General features: G+C 39.0%; 1 protein-coding gene across 1 annotated transcript in view; it reads left to right on the top strand.

Moving 5' to 3' along the window:
• LOC126094796 (uncharacterized) overlaps positions 1-12,272 on the top strand; it is a 53,556-nt gene that overhangs the window by 26,788 nt on the left and 14,496 nt on the right. The window lies entirely within an intron of this gene.

Here is a 12,272-nt window from a genome sequence, read left to right on the forward strand (position 1 = left end):
TGGTATATCGAGAGGTTGTAACAATGGAAAATTGTACTGAAATGCAGGAGGGTCTGCAGCGAATTGACGCATGGTGCAGGGAATGGTAATTGAATCTCAATGTAGACAAGTGTAATGTGCTGCGAATACATGGAAAGAGAGATCCTTTATCATTTAGCTACAATATAGCAGGTCAGCAACTGGAAGCAGTTAATTCCATAAATTATCTGGGAGTACACATTAGGAGGGATTTAAAATGGAATGATCATATAAAAATGATCGTCGGTAAAGCAGATGCCAGGCTGAGATTCATTGGAAGAATCCTAAGAAAATTCATTCTGAAAACAAAGGAAGTAGGTTACAGTACAGTTGTTCGCCCACTGCTTGAATACTGCTCAGCAGTGTGGAATCCACACCAGATAGGGTTGATAGAAGAGATAGAGAAGTTCCAACAGAGAGCAGCGCGCTTCGTTACAGGATCATTTAGTAATCGCAAAAGCGTTACGGAGATGATAGATAAACTCCAGTTTAAGACTCTGCACGAGAGACGCTCAGTAGCTCGGTACAGGCTTTTGTTGAAGTTTCGAGAACATACCTTCACCGAAGAGTCAAGCAGTATATTGCTCCCTCCTACGTATATCTCGCGAGAAGACCATGAGAATTTTAAAATCAGAGAGATTAGAGCCCACACAGAGGCATACCGACAATCCTTCTTTCCACGAACAATACGAGACTGGAATAGAAGGGAGAACCGATAGAGGTACTCAAGGTCCTCTCCACCACACACCGTCAGGTGGCTTGTGGAGTATGGATGTAGATGTAGATGTAGATGTACTACGATTTTCTGAAACGAAATGACGTCTTAAGCTTTACGATGTGGCGTAAACAAGTTCTGCAGTTCATAAAACTTTTTACGTGCTACTTGAGTTTAACACATACATGATAGAATCATGTTATGAGAAAAACATCAAGCTACATACGCACACGCTTATAACAGACTGAACACTCAAATACATAAAGACACTTGCTGTCAACGAAAAATAGAGCATTCTAGTTATAGGCGCACTTTCGTAACGAGCGTTCTATTTGAAGGAAAGCCAAAGTTGATCAAAATTGGTTAAAAACACATCATTAAGCCACGTCTGCTAATACTAGATTTATTGAGCTCCTGATTTTATACACATAAACTATTTAAAAAATGTCAGTATGTCATATAACATAAAATATAATATCATTATTAAGGCTTCCACACGGAACAAAAGCAAAAGTTTGTGAGATGTTTCTAGTTATGCTTGCATTGAGACTCGTTCCTTTCCTTGTACCTTTGGTCTTCAGTACGAAAAATCACAGCCAAACACGTCTCATGTATTGACCATTGAATCAAAACTGTAAAGGTGACGTAGTTGTATTTTCTTACGGCTATTTTATCAGTAAATAAACAGCTGTTTACTCGTCCTTTGCGGTCGCCGCAAAATTGCGATTTTAAAGTGCTGACTTCAGTGACAACACCGAAACTGTACACGGTATTGCCAGTCCAGCAATGTATGTCTCTGCTCCCGGCGTACTGACGCTAAACTACAACATCCACAACTACAAACCTAGTACAGGTATACTTTGTCCACTTCTACCAATTAAAAACTGAAATATATAGTATTGATGTTCTAGATTATTATTTATTTTATACTCCATTGCAAACCGGCTTTCTGTTGTTTTGGCCTTACTCGGATGACCTGAGTCATTTTTAGAGTTAATACTGCATAATTCCTTAAGAAGAATGTAATGATCCTAATACCACGTAAGTTAAGTAGAGCCGAAACATCGTTTTAATAAGTCATACTTACAAGGGAAACACCCAATTGCAGCCCCTTCAGATGTAGTGGTAAGATGGATAAGTAATAGCCTGTCAAAAACTGAACACAGATCAAGAATGAAAACAGGAAGAAAGTGAATTGAGCTGTGAAAAAGAAGCACAGCAAAAACAGTAAGCGTTTCAGGCTGAATAAATACGTTGAGCGAAGAGGGCAGTGGTTAAGTTTTTACAGTATTGGGCAGCAAAGCGGACGAAGTCTGTAGAAAACTTCTTCCTGCCAATTTTTTCACAAAATTATGAACTGTCCGTCCCGTCATTGAAATGTTTGTTCTTTCTCTGTAGTCTTGGTAACTGACACACTATAAATTTGGTTATAGAATATGAGTCATTTGGGATGAATAGATTACCATCGCAAGTAAATGTTATGAATAGTACAAGCAGACGAGATACAACATAGATTTTTCACAGAAAAGAAAACAACAAATAAGCGAGTATGAACAATATTACAACAAAGGAATTCAAGAGCCAAAACTTCCAAAACGGAACGCAAATTCAAAAAAGTTATAAACGTTTGTTCTGATAGAGCACAGAGAAAGCTGTATGATTGTGAAACTGTTGCGTTGATTCGTGTGCAGCTTTTCTCACAAACTAATTATGCTTCCAATATTTCTTTGGTAGCGATCACATTCACATTCATACGAATACCTAAATCGGGCAAGGAGCTATATCTCACTCACTCACCAGGCGTAGAAGTTAAGTGCGTCGATAAAAGATCCCTATCATATGACACATGTACTCTCACTAATGCCGTGTGTGTGACACCAGACGTGTCTTCTGGTGAAGGATTCGGTTGACTTGTCGCGTTGTCATCAAAGGTTTGCGGTTACCATCCGAAAGCCACTTCCTTTCGGCTGCTAACTGAGTAGTTGTGCAGAATCAGCTTTCATTATAGGTCCCCTTCTTCACACCTCGCTGTTGCAAACGGACGTTGCACCACGACACAACTTTGGATACAGCGAACAGACACGTCAGTGACCGGACAGACATTTCTCAGTTTTGTGAAAAAAAAAGATATTGGCTCGTTGGATCTTTTGAACACGACTTGCCCTCCTTGAGTCCAACACCGGGACCACTAAACCATGTGGACGTGGCTCTTCGCCTTTAACCGATGTACTTCTTTTCACTCTTTCAGTTTTGCTTTTTTTTTCACAGTTCCATACAACTTCTTCTTGTTTTCATGCTTGGTCTGTGTTCGGTTTTTAACGGGCTGTCCACTGGTCCCTCTTAGTTCTAAATCTGAGAGGGGTGTGATAGGGACTTTCCGTTGTCAGAAGCAGTGGTAGATGTCAGCCTCGGGGTGAATCATATTATGGGCTGGCGAAATGTAGGAAGACGAAGGACAATACCACCCTTAATTTCAAAGACTGGCTGTACTTGGAGCGAAAGCTCGAAATATACCCCTCTTTCATGGTGGTGCCCAAAGACAGGTGCAGTTCGGAACTCAGATAAAACTGCAACTCACGTTACGTTACGTAGGTAGCACTTAAATTATGTATGATCATTCCTTCATTCATATCATTTTTGCCCTTACGGACAGTGTTTGAACTCATGATGACACAATTTTCACTTCTTTCCTTTCTTCCTTTTCTCTTCCCAAAATCTCTTCAGCCTTTAACTATGCTCTTGTTTCCTTTGTTCCGTCCATAATGCTCCCGTCTTCCTCTTGTCATTTACCACAAATTTTGCATTCCTAATTTTATTCGTGAATTCCTTTCTGTCTTTTATCATTTGTTTGTTGATCTCCAGATACCTTATGTCTTCCTCTATTTCATGATACCAATTTCTTTTAAGGCTTGAATGTTTTACTACATCAAAGATTCTCTTTGTAAGTCTGGTGTTGTCCATTCTCTGTATGTGTCCGTAGAAATTTAGTCTGCGTTTTCTGATCATGTCTGTGAGTCTGTCAGTGTGTTGGTATAGCTCATTTGCAGATCTTTTCTTCCATATAACATATTTGTGTATTGGTAAGAATATTTTCCTGAGAATTTTGTGTCCTATTTCTTCTGTCTCTATAATGCCTGATACTCCAATTGTGGTTGTTTCTGACGCATATAGTGATTCCGGTAATACAACGGTTTTGTAGTGTCTAATTTTGGGCTGTCTCGATATGCTTTTTTTATTATAATGCGACCATGTGAGTTTGTATGCTTTCTGGAGTCTTTCTGTTCGTTCTATGTTCGATGCCTTGTTTGATCCTCCTATTTGTATGTATTCCCCTAAATATTTAAATTTTTTGACTCTTTTTATGGATCCATACATCGTTTGCATGATGTGTACATAGTTGGTTTGTCGTTCCATGTATTGAGCCTTCTCATACGATATCTGTAGGCCTGTTTTGGCAGCTATTTCATGTAGGTGTTCCATTGCTTCCTTTGCCTCCTGTGTGTTACTACTAAGTATGGCTATGTCATCTGCAAATGCCAGACATTTTATGATTGTTCTTGTTTCACGTGTTCTTCCTAGCTTATTCCTTTAACTTGTTCTTCCCATTGTTTGACAATTTTGTCTAAGACTATGTTATACAGGATTGGTGAAAGCCCATCTCCTTGTCGGACACTGTGTGTATCTGGAAGGGCTCTGAAATTTCTTCCATGAACTTAATCTTCGAGGTGGTGTCTGTGACCGTCTGTTGAATAATTGCCCTGGTTTTTCTGTCGATGCCATATTCTTCCAGTACGTCGAAGAGCGTTTGTCGGCCTATGGAGTCGTATGCATTTTTAAAGTCAACAAAGGTAACTACAGTGTTTCTTGTCTGTCTGACTTTCAAAAGTGTTCTCATGTTCCAGACCTGTTCTATGCCTGATCTCCCTCTCCTGAATCCTGCCTGCTATTCCCCTATTTGCGGATCTGCTTGTGCTTCTAGTCTGTTTAATAACAACTTTTAGAGAATTTTGAATGTGACTGGTGCTATAGAAATACCTCTGTAATTATTTGGATCTGATTTATCATCCTTTTTATGTTGGGGATGGATCAAAGCCCATGTCCATTCCTCTGCCAACTTCTCTGTGACCCAAATTTCTGAGATATTTCATCTTTGAGCTCCCAGATCTCAGCAATAATACCATCTTCTCCTGCTGCTCTGTTAGTTTTCATTTGTTTGATGATTCTCTCTGTCTCTTCTATTGTGGGTGGATTAGAATCTGGGTTGGCTGTGGCCTTTTGGAAGGTTAATTTTTCTATGTGTTTCTTGCAATTCAGAAGCTCATCAAAATATTTTTTGAGGATTTTGCAATTATCTTTCGTGTTCGTTTTGAGGGATCCATCTGTTGTTCGGAAGCAGAGGCTAGGAGTTTGATAACCCTTCATATTTTCTTTGAATGGTCTGTACAAATTTCTAGTTTTATTTCTCTTGAAATCTTCGTCAATTTCTTTCAACCTGTTGTCGTCATATGCCCGTTTTTCTATTCTGATTTCCTTTGTTGACTGTTTCTGAATCTCGTGAAATTCCTTCCATGTTTCTCATGTTCGGTTACTGCTGAATTTCTTCCATGCCTGTGTTCTTCTTGCAATGGCTAGATCACAATTCGCGTTCCACCATCTATGTTTTCGTTTCCTAGAAGGTTGCCCCCATCGCACAGCCTTCTGAACTGTTTTCGCAAAGTCTGTCCAAGTGTCTGCTGAATGCCTATTAATCTCTTCAACAACTTTGTCCTTATTTATCTTCAAGTATTCCGGATCAGGTCTGACTGTTTCGTTTGGTGCTGTTGTCTTCTGTCTTGGGATTATCCTAATCTTAAGTTGTAGTAAATGATGATCAGACTCGAAAAATCCCTTACATGTTTTTCCCGCGTACATTTGGTGGAAATGGCCACATGATCAATCTGGAATTCTCCCCATACGGTGTTGGGTGCTTTCCATGTTGTAAGTTTTCGTCTTGACCTTTTGAAATTGCGTCGACATAACTTTGAGGTTGAAATTTTTACAATATTTTATGAGGTGTTCTCCATTTTTGTTTGTACGAACGTGTGCTGACTGCGGACCTGTGATTTGTTTGTAGTTTCTTTCTTTACCTAATTGCGCGTTAAAATCTCCCATTAAAATTTTCACGTGTCTTTCTGGAATGTTTTTGGTTACTTCTTCCATGTCTTCTCAGAAGACTTCAACTTATTGTGGCTTTTTTCTATTATGGTCATTTGTTGGTGCATGAGCATTGATAACTGTGTATGCTTTATTACCTGATTTGAAAGAGAATGTTCTGATATGGAACTGAAGCCTATGATGTTATCCGTGACTGATTTATGTACAGCAAATCCTGTGTTATATATATATATATATATATAATGCTTTTGAGGTGATATATATATATATATATATATATATATATATATATATATATATATATATATATATATAATGAAAGATATGTAATTTGTTTTCTTTTTAGTTTGCTAGTACATCTCTTAAGGGTTGGTATATACAGAAATAGCTGAGTCACAGTTCAGTAACACAGCACTAGAGCAGCTATAAAAGATAGAAAAATGGCGTAGCCTATTGATGAGTGGACATCTCTCCACATGCCTCCTTTAACGGAGTGCGCGCGATTGTAGGCGCTGGGATTGCAGCGTCTGTCAGAACAGCAGATATATACTTTCAAACGAACTACATTTTCGTTACATAAGTTTTTAAGTCATTAGTTCAAACAAGAGGACTGCCCATGTACAATGCTCTCGTTATCAACTGATCTGTCACTGTCTTCCGGTCGTTAGTCAGTTAGTTACATGTTCCATAGATCATGTGAACGATACTTTTATCAGAATGATGTGGAACGAGTAAGTTTACACGCTATGTATACATGATTAGTGTTAACATTGATGAACACATTATTATTCTAGTATTGCAACTACACTTTTTAATTTTTTGTTTTTTGTTTTTACTAACCACCGGTTTTTAAGTAGACATTCGTCAATGGAATAGAAGGATTTGTCCTGGGAAAATGATTTTAAATTAGATTTAAACTTGCTTCCCTACCTGTGAGTCATTTAATGTTATTGGGTAAATGATCAATAATTCTTATTGCTGCATATTCAACTTCTTTAACAATGGGTAATGGTCATTCTGCTCTCTGATGTTGTGGATACAGACATCATTGTTCTTCTCAAATTGTGATGGATTTTTTATGACGAATTTCATTAACTAATGGCTGTATTGTGAGGACCCAGCTAAAACGCCTAGCTCCTTGAAGAGGTTCCAACATGGCGTCTGTGGATGAACACCACATACTGTGCTTACTCCTCGCCTTTGTGCAATCAGTGCTTCCTAAGTGATGTGTTATTCCCGAAAATTATTCCGTAAGACGTTACTGAGTGGAAATGTGCAAAATAAACCAAACTTCTCATCTTAATCCAGGAACACACCAAATGGTTCTCTCTATGCTTCACACAGCACTACGCTGAGAAAAACAGCCCAGTGATGGATTGTGCTTAACCTGCCAGGCGACATCTAAAATTAAGATGCTAGTTATTATGGCAGGCCAGTTAATATCTTAGTGAATGCTCCACTACGCTTCAAAGTGACACACATATATGGCCCTTTACAAATCTTTGGAAGAACTGTACGATATACATGCAATTTTGTGTTTGTTTATCACGACATGCTTCGGCCCCAAGGCCGATTTCTAGTGAATATATCAGGCGTCATGGGAAGGCAGTCATCCTTTTACCTACAATACCAAAGTGTCCAAACTTTTCAACCGGCTTTCAAGATGAGAAAGCCACAAACCACGCGTGGTGCGCATCGTAACGATTACTTGTAACAATGTAGTTGAAATGTACCGTATCCTTCCATGTTTAAACAGCATGATCATCCAAATGAATGTTCTCTCGTTTACAGTTCTCTCCTTGTAGTACACTTGTGAGAAATTATATACTTTGCATCTGCAAGAAAATCACATGCATCAATTGCCCCCATTATATTTAAAGTTTAGCTTGAATTTTGCAAAGAATATCTGCCTCATTCAATAAAATTCTAATTGGAATTTATATATATTAACTGCTTTCGGTAACCCATATATATTACAAAAATGGGTGTATGTACATATGTATGCGTATGTATGTTGAATATCTCCTGCTGAACTGCTAGGCCGGTTACAACCAAATTAGGTACACATATCCCTTACTGCCAGGCAACAATCTATCCATCATAGTGCAGGAGATCACACGTCAAAACTTTGAGATTTGTCAAAAACCGGGGCATCATGCATAACGTTTAAATTTATTTCTTAACTGCTACTAACCTAATCACAACATATTTCACAGACAGTATTCACACATGCCGCTGAATATACCTCCACAAATACATTATTGTAAGACACATAAGCCTAGATATATGACGTTATAAACTCTGAGATGCATGGACAAATTCCGCATCAAGCATGCAGTTGTAATACATTCCTTCTTCACTACTAAGACAATCCTGTCTTCAAATTAACTTAAGAAAATCCCTGATACCTGTCAGCGCTTTTGACAGCTTTCAACTGAGAAGTGCAAACGGCTGTAGGCGAAAACAATAGCCGTCTACGCAGCTACGAAGAGACGTTGCCATAGTTGTTGTTGTTGTGGTCTTCAGTTCTGAGACTGGTTGGATGCAGCTCTCCATGCGAATCTATCCAGGGCAAGCTCCTTCATCTCCCAGTACCTACTGCAACCTACATCCTACTTAATCTGCTTAGTGTATTCATCTCTTGGTCTCCCTCTACGATTTTTTCCATCCACGCTGCCCTCCAATTCTAAACTTGTGATCCCTTGATGCCTCAGGACATGCCCTACCATCCGATCATTTCTTCTAGTCAAGTTGTGCCACAAACTTCTCTTCTCCCCAATCTTATTCAATACCTCCTCATTAGTTACGTCATCTACCCACCTAATCTTCAGCATTCTTCTGTAGCACCACATTTCGAAAGCTTCTGTTCTCTTCTTGTCTAAACTATTTATCGTCCATGTTTCACTTCCATTCATGGCTACACTCCATACAAATACTTTCAGAAACGACTTCCTGACACTTAAATCTATACTCGATGTTAACATAATTCTCTTCTTCAGAAACGCTTTCCTTGCTATTGCCAGTCTACATTTTATATCCTCTCTACTTCGACCATCATTACTTATTTTGCTCCACAGATAGCGAAACTCCTTTACTACTTTAAGTGTCTCATTTCCTATTCTAATTCCCTCAGCATCACCCGCCTTAATTCGACTACAGTCCATTATCCTCGTTTTACTTTTGTTGATGTTCATCTTATATCCTCCTTTCCAGATACTGTCCATTCCATTCAACTGTTCTTCCTAGTCCTTTGCTGTCTCTGACAGAATTACAATGTCATCGGCGAACCTCAAAGTTTTTATTTCTTCTCCCTGGATTTTAATACCTACTCCGAATTTTTCTTTTGTTTCCTTTAGTGCTTGCTCAATATACAGATTGAATAACATCGGGGATAGGCTACAACCCTGTCTTACTCCCTTCCCAACCACTGCTTCCCTTTCATGTCCCGCGACTCTTATAACTGCCCTCTGCTTTCTGTACAAATAGTAAATTGCCTTTCGCTCCCTGTATTTTACCCCCGCCACCTTTAGAATTTGAAACAGATTATTCCAGTCAACATTGTCAAAAGCTTTCTCTAAGTCCACAAATGCTAGAAACGTCGGTTTGCCTTTCCTTAATCTTTCTTCTAAGATAAGTCTTAAGGTCAGTATTGCCTCACGTGTTCCAATATTTCTACGGAATCCAAACTGATCTTCCCCGAGGTCGGCTTCTATCAGTTTTTCCATTCGCCTGTAAATAATTCGTATTAGTATTTTGCAGCTGTGATTTATTAAACTGATAGTTCGATAATTTTCGCATCTGTCAACACCTGCGTTCTTTGGAATTAGAATTATTATATTCTTCTTGAAGTCTGAGGGTATTTCGCCTGTCTCGTACATCTTGCTCACCAGATGGTAGAGTTTTGTCAGGACTGTCATAGAGGTGTTGACAAATGCGCGTTGTGGACACGCAAAGCAGCTGTACTTATATATTACTCATATTTCTATGTACGACTGTTTCATAATGTATGGAAATCGATTTTTTTCGAAGTTACACCCTACAGTTAATTTTTGGTTTCCGTTTCTAATAGCAATTGACAATATGAATACACTGACACTACCGCCATTGCAAGCTAATAGCAAATAAAATTTCGACACAACATTAACATAAAAATATGACTGTTTGAGACATGCGTCCTCATGGCGTATACCTTACGTCAATGTGATACGTGTTCTGTCTGTCATTTTTGATGACCCTTGTAGAGCGATAGAGTCAAGTAAAGAAATTATAAGAATTCATAATTTTGAATGAAAACGCATACTTCGAAACATGTTCTTCAGGTAAATGCCTGAATGTCTTTCATCTTCCGATACTCCACATAAAGAATTTCATGCAACTGTCATTTCTCCTTACCGGAAATCATGTAATAGAAAAGAAATTTACTTGATAAGAAATAAATTATTTGATGTGACTTTGATAATAGCAATTAATATTAAATTTGGACTAGAAATTGCCCTAGTTAAAGATGTGTATTTTACAGATGAATAAAACTTCGGAAATGACATCACAGATACGCATACGCAACGCTAAGGAAATTCTCAATGCATCTGAAATGATCTACTACAGCTTGTGAGTAACGTAAGGCTGTCACGGAACAAAACCAGACGACGTGAAAGCCTGTGCTCTAAAACTTGCGGAGCAAACTTATCTACTGCAATCCGAAATAGTTACTAAGATAACTTAGAATTCGTACGACATGAGTAAGCATTATTGTCGATGTAATAAGTGAACTAAAGGCATAAAATCGTTTCCCTAATTATTCTTACAGCCGGCGTTTACACAAATCCTCATAGTTAATCAGCTCTACCATACCGGAAAATCATTTAGCTGACTTCATGGAAGGAACGAAACAGAAATCAAGATCTGCGACCTTCTACTAATCTAACAGTTATTACTGGATGCTACAAACAAAACGATTTTACAAAGTACAATCAGATTACAGTTGCACGATTCACGTTTTGCTCCCAGCACAACAACAGAAAGGCCTGGTCCATAGCACAGATACCAAAAACACATAAGAAACAAAACCATTTGGTAAAATGGATACAGACTTCCTACATTCAATCACGAATCGTGCGTAACACACGTAAACAAAATGCAATCTGCCCCTCATTGATTGTAACCTCGAGTGTCACTCTGTTACTCATTTGATGACATTACCTAAGCAACCATAGCGTTCCAATACAGCTTGCCAGATCTTAAAATAAAGAAACACATTACACTGTATTCTGCGGACGGTATATAGGAAATATTATTACAATTCTCAGCACCACTGGACGAATACAAAACCATAAGTTTGCTTTAGTTACCACTCTCCAACCTTGTCAGTGTAATTTAATGCAGACGCGTTCAAAAGCAGACCAAATCACACGCAACGAAAATACGCTTTCACTACAAAGTAGCTCAAAAGGAATCGGTACGAAGCAGAACGCTTTGCTTCCCCTCAAAACCGTGTGGTGACCGCGCCGCCGCTTCAAATGCTCAGAAGGCACTCTCGCCTCAGAGTCCTCCGGCAGAGAAACATTTCAATCCAGGCAGCAGAAAATAAGCGGCAGTTGCTCACCAGAAACAGACACGTTATAACCTTAATATATGGATAATTTTCTGCATGTTGGGTTCCACAGCCATACATTTTGAAGTTTTCCACCTCAGCTGTTCTTGAGAAGAATTCAAATAACCATATAAAGGGCTTATTTCAATAGTGGTACAAGACCATTTTTGTTCATTCTGCGATACAGAGTCCTATTGTTAAAAGATCTGAGTTGAGATACATATACCAGAAATATATATACTTGAATATATATACTTGAATACATATATTTGAATATTTCTGGTATCTCAACTGCATATTTTTCAGCTCTCTTTTAACTTGAGGAGTCTGTATCTCAGAATGAACAAAAATGGACTTGCACCACTTGTACCCTCCCCCCCCCCCCCATGAACATTGGACCTTACTGTTGGTGGGGAGGCATGCGTGCCTCAGCGATACAGATGGCCGTAACGTAGGTGCAACCACAATGGAGGGGTATCTGTTAAGAGGCCAGACAAACGTGTGGTTCCTGAAGAGGGGCAACAGCCTTTTCAGTACTTGCAGGGGCAACAGTCTGGATGATTGACTGATCTGGCCTTGTAACACTAAACAAAACGGCCTTGCTGTGCTGGTACTGTGAATGGCTGAAAGCAAGGGGAAACTACATCCGTAATTTTTCCCGAGGGTATGCAGCTTTACTGTATGGTTAAATGATGATGGCGTCCTCTTGGGTAAAATATTCCGGAGGTAAAATGGTCCCCCATTCGGATCTCCGGGCAGGGACTACTCAAGAGGACGTCGTTATCACGAGAAAGA

This window comes from Schistocerca cancellata, chromosome 8 (assembly GCF_023864275.1).
Source record: "Schistocerca cancellata isolate TAMUIC-IGC-003103 chromosome 8, iqSchCanc2.1, whole genome shotgun sequence".
Taxonomy (NCBI): domain Eukaryota; kingdom Metazoa; phylum Arthropoda; class Insecta; order Orthoptera; family Acrididae; genus Schistocerca; species Schistocerca cancellata.